Here is a 14,751-nt window from a genome sequence, read left to right on the forward strand (position 1 = left end):
CAAACCCACAACAGGCATCAACCATTCAGCCAAGAATGCAGCAAAAGTGAAGAGGCCGTTTCTGAGGCGAGGGGAAGGCTTGGCCAGTTTCATTAAAGGCTCAGTCAGAGCCAGGGCAACATGGTCAGACACCAAACCCACAACAGGCATCAATCATTCAGCCATTCAGCGTTCGACCATCAGATCCCAACAGAGCTTTAAGCCAAAACGAACTTTTCCCAATTCTTTAAGTTCAACAAACATTGTAAGAGCACTGTATTGAACAAAAATTCCTTTTCTCAGAAGTGTTCAGCACCAATAACAAAAGCTGTTGCGAAAGCTAATGTTCATGGAGGTCATCAGAATATCAGAGTAGGAGTGCAGAATGTAAGCTCTGGACCTGTTCAACTAAAACTAAGTGCCCAAACTTGTTCCAGGATCACAGTGCCTCTGTTCACAGAGCAACATACATAATAATTAAGGATGCACCGATACCGGTATCGTCCTCGATACCACATTTTTGTAAAGTACTCATACTTGTTAAAAGTCCCCCAATACCACGGTCTGAAAAATGTCTGTTTGAGCGGCGTGTAAGGGGTTAATCACAGGTGCCGAGAGCCCGCCCCCAGCTCAGCGGGGAAAGGTTAGTTGAGACATGTCAGCCGTGTGGAACTATTTCAAAGTGAATGAAGACAACAAAACAAAGGCGGACTCAAAAGGTACCGCATTTAACACAAGTAATTTAATTAAGCACGAGAGTTTCACGCCGCAACGAGCCATATTACATGCGAAACAATTCCGCGTCTGTTTCTGTAAATTTAAATCATGTTTTCATTAAGTACTCAGTATCGGCGAGTACTGAAATGCAAGTACTCGTTTTCCAAAAAAGTGGTATTGGTGCATCCCTAATAATAATAATGTTTGTCACTGATTGGTGTGGAGCAGCATGAGTGACAGATGTGCACAGAGACCTGATCTTAACCCCGCTAAGCATCTCTTGGTCTCTGATTCCACTCAGGGCATTTTTTCCCCAAACATCAGCTTTTGGGGCTGAATAGGCACAAATCCTAACAGTGTAACAAAGGAATGCTGTTTTTCCAGCATAGAGGACTAGCTAAAAGTTTGAAATCCATGGTTTTCAAAAGGTATTTCTAGAAAGCACATTTGTGTTTGATGGTAGGATGTCCACATACTTTTGTCCATAAACAGTAAAGGATTTAGTGTAAGAGGAAGTTGAACCAAAATGTTTCCCTGTGTTGTTTACATTTAAGTTATAAAGTCTGTAAAAATGCCTTTGCTGGATGCTCCTACTAATGCAGCAAAAGTGAAAAGGCCGTATTCTGTAGGTTACTTAATCCAGTAAGTTGTGGGCATATTTTCCTTAAAGTAACTGCTGAAAGCACTGTATAAGCTAGTGTCTAGCTTTGTTTATTTCCGTCCTTTTTTCCCATTATTTCCCTTGTATGTTAATTCTTTAAGATAAAACTGTTTGCCCAAGTTTGGAAAAAAAGTTAGTTTTTAGAAAACATGTTCCATGTTGTTACAGATGTGCTTGTATTGTGAATACGCTTCTATATTTATTGCTGAGAGAATTATAAAAATGTTGGAGAAATTACAAAAAAATTTAAGAACCTGGACATTCATCACACAAACATGTGTCAAATTGGTTATCAGTCTGCTGTATTAACACTAGTTCTTGTTTAAAAAAATAAAAAAATAAAAATAAATTTATATATATATATATATATATATATATATATAAAAAAGAATCAATATCACTGTTCACTTGGCTCAAAGCTTCCTCTGGGGCTTCCTGTTCCGCTGCATCCAACACACTCAAAAACACCTGTAAGAGACCCCAAAACAATAATGAGGACCCGTATTATATCAACATTTTTTTTAATTATTACCAACAATATCTCTGAAAGCATCGTTCTAACCTCGTTAGGGGTGCGAACGTGCTTAATTTTGACCCAGCAGGACATCCCCTTGTCTGGAAGTCTGAGGTCAGTGTACACCCTTAAAATGGCTGGCGGTTTCTCCAAGCCCTGTGAAGATATAATATAATAAAAATGACATTATTTCTCTCTCATTAAACATAACAGGTCAAATGCCTTAGGAGCAACCGTTACGCTTATTGTGTTGAGTCTGTGGGTACTGATTGATTTTATATAATATAATGTTTTATAACGAGTATATATAAATACATACATTTCTATCTATCTATCTATTAATGATATATAGAAATGAACTTTTTATAAAAGCATTTACAAATACTTTTTCTATCTCAGCTGTGCTCATTATTAATGAACGAATGACAAAAGTACTGAAGTTTCACCTCAATGTTCCACATAGTTCTAGATGTACAAACACAATGTAAAAAAACTTTAAATCTACACATCCAGACTTCAACTTCACACCCAGTATCAGACCTCAGTGTTTCCGAAAGACGGGTCGAAGGTGGCGTGCTGGTGGTGCACCATGAGTTGGTTTAGTGGCATCCCACCCAGTATTATCTCCACGGTCACCAAGCCTGGTGAGAATCAGGTGAGAAGCAAATGCCATGTCAACAAATTCTACACTGAGGCAGAAAGACAGATAGCTAGATTTGCTCACAGGAAGTATTCCATTTATCTGGCAAGGCACACACAGCTGAGGAACATTCTCACAAAGCACCAATGGATACACATGGCACATTCGAATATTCTTGACAGTCCCCCGGTCCACATATCGCACCTGTAACACACAAATGTGACAATACAAGTAACGTTTTTATGGCATTACATCATCGAAAATCCCAAGTTAGTCACTAACCCACTTACACATGCTTACATAAGTCTCGGACACAGCGAGCGCAAATTAGTCTAAAATCGCGTTTTTTAGGCATTTAACCCGCGTTAAGCATCACTGTATCTATATTATCCTACAGGTGGCGCACTCTGATCCGTGTGTTAGGAGTAAATTATTTGCCAAGTTTGTTTAGAAATGCACAGTGTTTCAAATTATTAAGCAAATGATATCTTTCTCTTTTGGACAGTTTCTGCTTGAATTTTTTTGCAGGATGTCAAAATAGCCTCCCAGAGCTGCTGTTTTGATGTGAAATGCCTCCCACCCTCATAGATTCTCCGCTGAGCATCAACGGCTCCTCTGTGGAAATTGATGAAAAAAAACATCAAATTCCTGGGTGTCCACCTGGATAAGAACCTCAACTGGTTCCTCAACACCAGCTCCCTGCAAAAGAAAGCCCAATAGCGTCTCTTCTTTCTGAGAAGACTGAGAAAGGCCCAGCTTCCACCACCGATCCTGACCACCTATAGAGGGACTATCGAGAGCATCCTGAGCAGCTGCATCACTGTCTGGTTTGGGAATTGTGCCATATCGGACCGCAAAACCCTACAGCGGATAGAGAGGGTCTATCATCGGGGTCTCTCTTCCCTCTATTGAAGACATCTACACCACACGCTTCATCCGCAAAGCCACCAGCATTGTGGCTGATCGGACACACCCCTCTCACACACACTTCACACTCCTGCCATCTGGAAAAAGGTAAAGAAGCATTCGGGCACACACATCCAGACTGTGCAACAGCTTTTTTCCACAAGCCATCCGTCTCCTCAACAAAAAGGGACTGAACTGATAAACACACACACACACACACACAAACATTATCACTCAGCTTAACTCAACTACCTCAAAACATCAAAACTTTGAGACTGGACTGACTAATCAACACAAGCGCAGACACACTGACCTACACCACCAAACTATCGTACACATCAATCTGTAAATGCTTCACTGTTTCTTTTACACAATATTCATTACTTTTTGCACTAATTCCTCAATTCTTGCTGCTATGTTTACTACCTCAACACCATATTTTATGTTCTGATATGTCGTTGTCGCACTGTCACTTTGTTGTTGCTCGTTTGCACATTTGCACGTGCACTTTATGTTGTCTGTAAAACCTGTAGATAGTCTTCCTTAGTTAGTTAGTTTTTGTTAATTTATGTTGTAATTTATGTTAGGACTATCTCTCTTGTCTCCGCTAGCCAGCTAACTAGGCCTCTTAGTTAGCTAGTTTAGTTTCTCAGTTAATTTATGTTGTAAGTTTATGTTGCATGTGGCACCTTGGTCCTGGAGGAACGTTGTTTCGTTTCACTGTGTACTAACTGTATATGGTTGAAGTGACAAAGCCTACTTGAACTTGAACTAATGGCATTTCAGCAGCTGCTCTTTTAATTTGATGAATTTGTCTGGCAGAAACCTTCCTCATTCTGCCTTCATCTGCACGAACCTGTCTGTGCTCTGAAACAGCCACAAATGTCTTCACAGTACGATGATCACGCTTAAGTTTTCATGAAATATCTAATGTTTATATACCTTGTCCAAGGCATTGCAATATTTGACGCTTTTCGGCAGCAGAGAGATCCTTTTTCTTTCCCATATTGCTTGAAACCTGTGGCCTGCTTAATAATGTGGAACAACCTTCTTCAGTACTTTTCCTTTAATTGGGCTTATCTGCCAAAGTAATTATCACAGGTGTCTGAGATTCATTTTAGTAATCCAAAGAGCTCTGAGACACAATACCATCCATGAGTTTAATTTAAAAAACAAACATTTAATGTTTGACACTTGCATCCAATTTGCATAATAATTTGGAACGTGATGTAAATTGAAAGAGGATAGTGTCAAAACTGAGGTAACACGTAAATCCAGCATGCCTACCACATCATCAGAGGTGGGTAGTAATGAGTTACATTTACTCCGTTACATTTACTTAAGTAACTTTTTGAAAAAAGAATGTAGTTCTATGAGGGTTTTTTTTCCTGCACCATACTTTGTACTTTTACTTGAGTAGATTTGCGAAGAACAACGCTACTCTTACTCTGCTACACTTGACTTGTTACTTTTGACCTTAACCATTTACTCTACACATTAGATATTCTTTATTTTTGCCAGAGAAATGCAGCTGGTGGATATTATCTACCACATGAGTGTTTTTCACCAATCAGACATAGCAACAATAATCACATGACTCCATTCGAACCAATACGCCGCAATAACATGACCACACACAAAGTGGCCGTGGTAGACTGCAAATGAAAGCATAAAAATAGCAGACATCTTGAGACAGTGTTTTTAATGCTACAACAGAAGAGGATAAACAGCCCTGGCCTCATATACACTGGACACAGTTTATGGTAAAGTGAGACCTCTTGTACATGTTCTGTTATTTTCTATCTGCTGCTGAGTCATTTGCAGGGCAACTGAATATACAGTATATCTTACACTGGAAATAGTTTACACTGTTCAAACATACATATGTCACCTACAGTAGGTGTTTGTTTCAAGAGCTTTATGTTGTGAAAAAAGTGAGATTAGGACATTTGTTTCTTGTTCCTTAATTTGCTATTTTGTTATTCATTATATTAAGACTTGGTCAGTTTTAATCAACAAGGGAAAAAAGGTTTGCAAGGAACTGCAACTTTTTTGAGGTTGCATTTTCTGACTTTATTTTAGTCTTGTTTGCTAATTATTTTGTCCCTGTCATCTGTATGCTTGATATGGAACAGGTCAATTCCTAATGTTAAATATTTAGAAACTCCAACACTTAATTCAATTAATTATTACTACATTTATTTAACAAAAATGTAAACTACAAATAAATTAACGATCATTAAACAATAAAACACAATTCTTTTTTTCTTTTCTGCAAACTAAACTTTAAAGTTTCTACATTTTTCAGGACTTGGACAGGTCATCATGGACGCCAAGGCCTATCAGGATTTTTGAGCCTCACTCGGCCGGTGGGGTACCGAGTCTCCTGTCGTCCGTATACTCCTCTCTTAAATTCTGCGGTATGGAGCTCTCGCTGACCCGTGTTGAACTGGATCTGCTTAGTGCCATCTCTGCATGCATCACAACCATGCATAACTGGCGATATAAATCGATATTTTTTTTCCAAAGAAAGTATTGATTTTTTAGCCGCGAGTATCGATACATACGTCCCATTCAAATCCCCCGTGTTGTTTACCCCCATTCGCGTTGCAGGAAGAGCCATTTGGTCAGCCAGTCGCTAGTGTTGCTGTAGAGCAAGTTACCCGTACTAACTTTACACAGACGCAGATGTCTACCTATATTCAGAGAATGGCGGCGAATATAAATCCAGCACCTGCCTGCTTAAAAGCAGATGTGTGGGAGCACTTTGGTTTTAAAAAAAAGAAGGAAAGCAACGACTTGGATAAAAGCATCGCGGTTTGTAAGCTATGTGGCACTAACGTTAAATATTCCGGCAATACCACAAATTTACGAGCACACCTAAAACGTCACCACCTAGACAAGTTTATGCTTACGGAGGACCCAAAGCAGCAGCAGCCGCGTGACCCAAAACAAACTACTCTGGACATCGATGCCGGTTGTTCCCACAAGTTTCCATCTGCTTCACCAAGGTCGCAGAAAATTACAGAGTCCATTGCCTACTTAATTTGTCAGGATTTGAGACCGTATTCAGTGGCGGAAAACCCCGGCTTTAGGCGCATGGTGAACGCGATGGAGCCCCGCTATCCTATTCCAACCCGCGAACACCTCACCAAGGTTTGCGTTCCCCGGCTGTACGCTCAGATAAGGGCACACGTTAAAGCCTCCCTGGCCAGCGCGGAGAGAGTTGCCCTGACGTGCGACGGCTGGACCTCGCACACAACTGAAGCATATGTCACCATCACGGCCCACTTTATCAACGAGGAATGGGAGCTCGTTACGTATGTTTTACAAACCAGGGACATGCCCGAGAGCCACACCGGACACAAACATCTGGCAAAACATCTGAGAAAGGCCATCGCTGAGTGGGGAATCGCAGAAAAGGATCCAGTAATCGTCACTGACAATGCGTCAAATATGACAATCGCAGCAAATCGAGGAGGCAGCATTCACACTTCATGTCAAATGTTATGCTCATACACTAAATCTAGCTGCACAACGTGCCCTCAAAATCACAGCAGTCGCACGCCTGCTGGGAAGGGTGAGACGCATTGTGAGTTTATTCAGACGGAGCACCACAGCCAACCACATGCTGAAAGAGAAACAGAGGCTTCTACGACTACCAGAGCACAAGTTGATGACGGATGTAGTTACCAGGTTAGTGTGTGGTTACTTTTCAATAGTTTGGTTTTTTATTAATTATTAATTTATTAATTTATTAATTACATTATTATTTAATTTGTACTTTAACTCTCCATTGTTAATTGCAAATTGCAATGTTGCATTTTATTTACTTTTCAAAGGCTTGTAAGCTACAGTTTGCACTGTTTCAAAAAATGGAACTAATTTTCTCAACACATCTTTGATTAATTTTGTCCAGCATTTATTTTGCAAGCTGTCTGATGTTTTTTTAGTTTATTTCAATTAATTCAATCCAAGTAAATGAAACACTCACATGATGTCACCAAAATCACTCTGTCTCTTTTAAATCGATCAGAAAATGATGTAAGTGTATCGAATTATATAGAATCGTATCGAATTATATCGAATCGTATCGTTGGCTAAATATCGTGATATATATCGTATCGTGAGCTGAATATCGTGTATCGTATCGTGAGATTAGTGTATCGCTACAGCCCTATCCTTATGACCATCTATAAAGTGTTTTTCTGAAATATAACAAAAAAAAACAAAAAAAAAACAGGACTTTCACCTGAACCATTCCATTACTTTACATTATCATCATTGTTTGGGAACTGGAGCACTTCTATACCATCAGGGTAGGTGGTGTGTGTGGTTTGAGCTTCTGCATAATAGTAAATCTGCAATTAATTAATTAAGGGATGTATACAGAAACATCCATGAGAAAAATATAACAAACAAACCACCAGAGTTCTATCAAACCACCTACAATATAATACTCCTATAATAATCCTCTAATGTCTCAAGTACCTCAAACTCAAAGAGCATTGGTGACACTACTCAATATACCATTATATAGACTTATTCAATATATAAGCACATTTTCATAAACTTTTAAATGCTATAGCAACATGGGAGCATAACTTTAGACTAAATAAATAATGAAATCATAATTTCTCACCACTCTTTGATCTGGCAATATCTGCTCCATTGAAAAAAGCGACTCTGACTGACAGTCCGTCGGCAGACACTTCTATCCGTGTGCCGTAAGTTGTCCTCCATCAGGCAACGTCTTTTCAATCTGATAAAGGCAACAAAAGGTAAAGATAATAAAATTACATTTATATTGTTTTTAAATACTATATTACTTATTAATGTAAAATTATGTGTCATAGCATTTAAAATTATACTATACAATAATAAAAATATACAACCATGCACTCTTTTACCTCCCAAGAATGGGTAGTAGAAACACATTAAATCATGCAGGACTCCCCCTTCTTTGTTAATGTGTAATTTACATTCTAGAGCAACTGACTACAAATCAATTCCTGCTACCTAAGAACACCCGAACGAGGATGGGTTCCCTGTTGAGTCTGGTTCCTCTCAAGGTTTCTTCTTATTGCCTTATCTCAGGGAGCTTTTCCCTCAGCACCATCACCCTCGGCTTGCTCATCAGGGACAATCAGATATTTCTGATTTATACACACACTTCAAGCTCACTTCTCTAATTTTACTTTGATGCTGAAAAGCTATTTCACGATAATCACCATTGTTAAAAGAGTGATATTAACTGAACTGAATTATACCATCCCACCACTGAAGGCAACAAGTTTGTACTAATAAATCTCACTCAAATCATTCCCTCTGAATTCACGTCACCTTGCCATCTGTATGTGTGATGTCTTCCTCTTCAAGTTCAGATTTTCCGGTGATGTCCCTAGAATGGTCCATTTCCTAAAGGGGGACACCACCATATAAACATATACGAAATGGAACAGTACGCATTTCAGTTTTCAGGATTCTTCTGTAGTAATAATAATTCGTGTACTCACCAACACTGAGTGCGTGTTGTTTTTGATCAGCTGAGGATCCTGGATTTTTGCCTCAGATACAATTAAACTGTCTGAGATGTGGTGTGGACCAGCTACTGAGCAAGGCTCCTTTTAAGAGTCTAGATATTATAAAACAAGGAAAAAAAAAGTGAGTAGACATTAACTTCTGAAACATTCTGAGGCACGAAATTATATTCAATGAAATTTTATTTGAAGAGCGCTTTTAGCAACTGTCATTGCCGCAAAGCAGCTTTACACAGTCAAAAGAATTATTTAAGTCTGTATGAAATGTGAATGTGTATGAATCTAAATGGTCAGTTTGTCCCTGGTGAGCAAGCCGAGGGCGACAGTGGCAAGGAAAAACTCCCTGAGATGGTAATAGGAAGAAACCTTGAGAGGAACCAGACTCAACAGGGAACCCATCCTCATTTGGGTGAAACAGAAAGAGTAAATGATCTGCATTTATACAGTGTGTAGGGTGGCAGGCAGTTCAGCTATAATAGCTGATGTTAATTGATGTTAATATGGAGTCCAGGTAGTTATTGAAGACCCAGGTAGACTTGTAGGAAGTTCCAGTCCTGAACTATCGAACTGTCAAGTCCCCAGAGAAACAGTTGCCAACACCAGTCAAGGCCAGAACCAGATCACTGGCAGCTCGGGAACGACATGTGTAGCTCGACAGAGCGAGGGAAGGAGAGAGGAAAGAAAGAGAAGGGGAAGAGAGAGCAGAAGAAGAGAGATAACAGTTAGGTATGGTCACAGTCACACAATGTATAACATGAATGTATATTAACTGTAGAGTGCAAGCAGAGACTCCAGCAGGACTAACTATGACATCATAACTAAAAGGGAGGAGCCAGAAGGAAACACAAACATGAGGGGGAACTGAGATGTAGAGGCAAACAATCACCTCACCATCAGCAAACCTGAGTGATCAATGAGAGTGAGGAAGACAGCATCTAAACATACCAGTTCACCATAATACTCTACGTCCATGAGTCCCCCAGATCTGCTCCTTTACCTAAGGCTAATCTATTTATAGAAATGTTTGATTAAATAAATAGGTTTTTAGCCTGGACTTAAACACTGAGACTGTGTCTGAGTCCCGAACACTATTTGGAAGACTATTCCATAATTTTGGGGCTTTGTAAGAAAAAGCTCTGCCCCCGGCTGTAGTTTTCATAATACGCAGTACTGACAAGCAGCCTGCATCCTTTGATTGAAGTAGGCGTGGCGGATCGTAAGACACTAGCAGTTCACTCAGATACTGCGGCACGAGACGATTTAATGCTTTATATGTCAAGAGTATTATTATTATTATAATTATTATTATTATATCCAAGTATGAATAATATATTTATATCTGAAGTATGAAATTAAACATTACTTGTGTCCTTTTCCTCTAGGGAGAAAAAAAAAATTCTGGAATTCTTGTGAGGTGATACAAAAAAACCGCTACCGCACAGTTAAAAAAAAAAAAAAAAAAAGCATTGTTTTTAAATTTCTGACGGGCAGTTTTTGGTCTACCACTGTGTATAATGTTCATAATTCATACATTAACCGGTCATCATTATGATTATTTACAGTATTAGTGTCCCTCCATTAGTAGATAAATCCAAGTCATTTTCCCATTATCATTACCATTATTATCATCTATCAAATAATTAAATCATTGCTTAACTTGACAATAAACTATACAATTATGAGACATTTGAAAACTGATCTTTTAATCTTTATCTAAAAAAAAAAAACGAATCCCCAATTAAGAATCGTCCAACAGCCATGTGGAAATATTTATACAGAAGAAATAATTCTTGCACATAGCTTTGCCCCTTTCTGAGACACAGAAAAGCATCACAAAAAATAAAATTAATATGCAAACACCATGCAAGTTGACATATTTCTGTAACTCATGCGATTATATTAAAGCATCATTCTAGTCCTAGATGAAATCTGTTTTGTAGCATTATATTGTTATAATGCATCATATACTTGCATTAAACTGGTATTAACCACTGTACCGCTGAGCTTTTGCGCATGTTCCAGAAAAGAAAACATCCGTTCAAACCTGTGGGGCATGTGGTGCTTGAGAACTTGGCTGGAATTTTAGTAGGATTCTGAGCCTGTAGGCTTTCCATCTTCTTGCTGTTTTCAGGTGGGCTGCTGGAGGACGGGCTCTAGAAACACAGAAGAATCTAAATTAACTTATTTTTCTTAACTCTATTTTTCTGACACACAATTTTCAGATGATGGCCTTTCTTTCCGCACCTTGGATTTTGTTGTCTTGGTGTTACTGCTGTTGCTGGATCCATAAGACTTCGTTCTTTCTTTTCATGTATCAAGCACATGCGTGATACATGATACTCGGTGCACGTAAACCAAGACTTGTTCGTTTTCCAAGTCAAAATGTATTAAAAATCTTTGCTCGTCTTGCGGGAAACTCATAAACTGCGTTACTCATAATCCGAGGTTTCACTGTATTTCCAGGCTGGTGGAACACAGAATGGTGACGTGGACGTGCACTCATGTATTTTGAGTCATCACAATAATATTGTTTCATGTGCTCAGCCAATTGAGAGACAACTGACCTTGGGGGTTTCTCGCAGCAAGGTGTCTGATGTCCACTTCAGTAGTGGGGGGTTCGGAGAAGGGATCAGTGCTGGACGATGAAGGACAGGGGGCGTCCACACTCAGGCAGTGACTTAAGGAGTCCTCTAAAGACACTTTGACACCTGGAGAGCTGCAGCTGCCCCTGACAAAGCCCGTTTCTCCTGGGGAACCGCTGAGAAACACTCCGGCCCGGGAGCTGCTCGCCGTCCAGCGCCGCAGAAAATGAGACTGAGGTCCAGCTGGAAAGGACATACTCCTGAAACACACACACAGAGTCACACAAACTGATTTATTATCGTTTTTTCTATTCATATCATTTAGACTATTCTTCAATAAATATATTTGTTTGACAGGGAAGCTGTGCGCAAACAGGAATATATATTATTTTTCAAAAAAAAAAAAAACACCCCAGAAAAAAGGGCACTTTCTCTCCAGGAATAAAAAGGGCAGGTGCTCAAGCCCCCTTTGATCTCTATGTGTGCACGTGCATGTAACCAACGCTAGCTGGCTAACAAACCGCTAAGTCGTTAAAACACACCCTCCAGTAGCAACAACCCAAACACACAACTTTTCGCTCCTTAGCACTACTACACAAACTTTTCTGGTAACACGACTCTTTATTCAGCCCAAGCCTCTAAGTTAACACTCAGGTCTATCGCGTACTGTACCTTGAGATGGTTTAGAAAGAAAAAAAAAACCGCCATCACAAAAACGAAGCCCGCGCGAGACCGGAAACACAATACGACTTCCGCTATGTATTCTGGGGAATGTAGTTAAACCTGAAGCTCAGCCTCTCTTCCTCAGCAAAGTCCTGGCAGAAACATTTTACAGAATTTTTAACAGAAAGACCTGCTTTTTTCCCCTTTTTTTAATGCTGAAGTTTTAGACTTCTATAATAGACTGCTATAATAAATATTATTACTGTACACTGATAAAGTCTTGTTGTCATTTTATTGATCCCTCAGGTTTGTTGACTGGTTGCTTTACATCTCAGGGTTCCCTCATGTCTATGTTTCCTTCTGGCTGGGAGTCTGGTTCCTCTCAAGGTTTCTTCCTATTTCCACCTCAGAGAGCTTCCCTTTCCACCATTGCCCTCGGCCTGCCTGACAATTCTGATTTATACATTATATATTTTCTCACACATTTCATACTTACTCCCTCACTTACTTACTCACCCTATGACCAAAGCTAACAGACTAAACAGTAAGATAAACTGGAGAGGGGATGCGTGATGGCTTGGAGATTAGCATGTTTGCCTCACACTGTAAAGTTTCTGAGGTACTGGGTCTGTCCGCTGTGCTTTGATAAGCTTACTGATGCCTGGGGAGACACAGTCAAACACACAAACGTCTGTCAGAAAGGTCTCTATTAATTAACAGCATATATGTTTGGCCAAATGCTTGGTATGACGTACATCTGTTACTACAAAGAACATAAACCATTTTAAAATGTCCTGGTGAAATCCTAAAGAATAAAGACTGAAAATTGTACAGATGTGCATCTGGATACAAACCACAAAATGTTAGTTCAAGGGAGGGGAACAGTAAGAGAGAGGAAGAGTTAGCACATTAATATCAGATTCAAGAGGACACAGGAAGGTGGTAGCTGGAAGATTTAACATGTCCACAAGGAAGAGGGAAAAAGAGTAGAAGTAACTTATTTTAAATTAGTTCGCACTTTTACCTTGGACCTCCAGAGTCTGGGTTCTGGTGCCCTGCGATGGATTGGCTCCCCGTCCAGGGTACCCTGCCTCAGGCCCTATGTCTCCTGGGATGGGCTTCAGGCTCCCTGATCCTACACACATCTTTAATGTTGGGGATTTAAACCATACCTAATCTTTTAATTTGGGGTATGTGTGAGTGGAGATTGAATGGTATACTTTTTTGGGGTACCTTCAGGTATTTTTAAATGTTTCCAACTTGCCTAAAGTAAATATGGTGCCTATATTCTGCAATGGGTTTACACCCCACTTTCTGCCCCTAGATTCCCTTGGACATGCTTCAGGCCTCCTATTATTTGTCCAAAAGAAGGACAAATAATAAATGAATGAAATAGTAAAATTAATAAAATACAAGTGAATATTATTTAAAGTTTATTTATAGTTTTACATATGACTCTTATGTGGCTCTTAAAATGATCATTTAAGAATTATCTTTAATCTATATAAAATTTACTAGTTGTTGTTTTAAAAATTGACAGAGAAACATATATGTATTTGTTATATAATTACAAATTTGATGTGTGTTTAAAATAAATAAATAATTAAGAAAATGTTCCTGGAAAAAGAAACATGCCCCTTGAATTTATTCCATTTCCATGTGGTCTGTGACAAATAATACAGACAAATAATGTTAACTAATAAGTGTTTTTTTTTATATATATATATATATATATATATATATATGTATATGTATTCTCTTCATGTGTGCCTTTCCGTGTGTGTGCGTGTGTGTGTGTGTGTGTGTGTTTTCACAGAGAGAGTAGCTAATCAAGCCCACTGTGAGATTACAGCTACTGTCAGAATTAAATGATGTCACACTTATATTTAGATACAGGTCATTAGGGACATTTTGTTATACCTGTAGTATATGGGAATACAGAACTGCTTTTAATAAACTTCCAAAAACAGCGTAAGTATGAATTTGGGAAAAGAATTTGGGGTCATGCAAGATGTCTAATAACAGATTGGAAAAAATCTAGAAGTGACTGAATCTACAGGTGCTATTTAGAAGTCTATATAATGTCTTTCTTTCCACACTGTCAACATAAATGAGTTGCTGTGGTATTTACTATAGCAAATATAGTCTGATGACAAGTGACAAATTTTGCTTCCTAAATTTCTTTTTTTAAATCTCCCAAAAGTTGTTGGATGGATGATTTTACATATGCTTCAAAAATGTAAATTTATAGTTTTACTGTCTTGCTTCAAACAATAATAATTTAAAAAGCAAATTATTCATATTAACACAAAAAATGGTGTAAAAATTGAGTAGTTTTTTAGTAAAAGCTTAAAAAGCAAACAATCTGTAGTGTCAGTAACCAAATTTATTTTGAAATATTTTAACAATCTAAGAATAATATAATTTTTTTAGATTTATGTCTTTTCATGTGAAATCTAAATTGGCCAAGTTTCATCTAAATGTCAATTAAGATTTGAATTAAACACTACATAAAAGGGAATGAAATTATATTTAGCAAATGTCTTTCT

At 38.6% G+C, this 14,751-nt stretch overlaps 1 long non-coding RNA gene across 4 annotated transcripts; it reads right to left on the reverse strand.

The window, feature by feature from the left end:
- Positions 1–1,720: 1,720 nt before the first annotated feature.
- Positions 1,721–11,684, reverse strand: LOC128524468 (uncharacterized). 4 transcript variants are annotated; one of them, XR_008360528.1, is made up of 9 exons: positions 11,522–11,684; positions 11,202–11,421; positions 11,002–11,110; positions 8,934–9,052; positions 8,761–8,835; positions 8,060–8,179; positions 2,412–2,715; positions 1,920–2,027; positions 1,721–1,825 (listed from the first exon to the last, which is right to left on the reverse strand). It is a non-coding gene; the product is annotated as an uncharacterized LOC128524468 (long non-coding RNA). The 4 variants fall into 4 exon arrangements; XR_008360527.1 differs by having other exon boundaries at positions 2,412–2,512; positions 2,596–2,715; positions 11,202–11,684; XR_008360529.1 differs by lacking the exon at positions 11,202–11,421.
- Positions 11,685–14,751: the final 3,067 nt, after the last annotated feature.

Source organism: Clarias gariepinus, chromosome 5, assembly GCF_024256425.1.
Source record: "Clarias gariepinus isolate MV-2021 ecotype Netherlands chromosome 5, CGAR_prim_01v2, whole genome shotgun sequence".
Taxonomy (NCBI): domain Eukaryota; kingdom Metazoa; phylum Chordata; class Actinopteri; order Siluriformes; family Clariidae; genus Clarias; species Clarias gariepinus.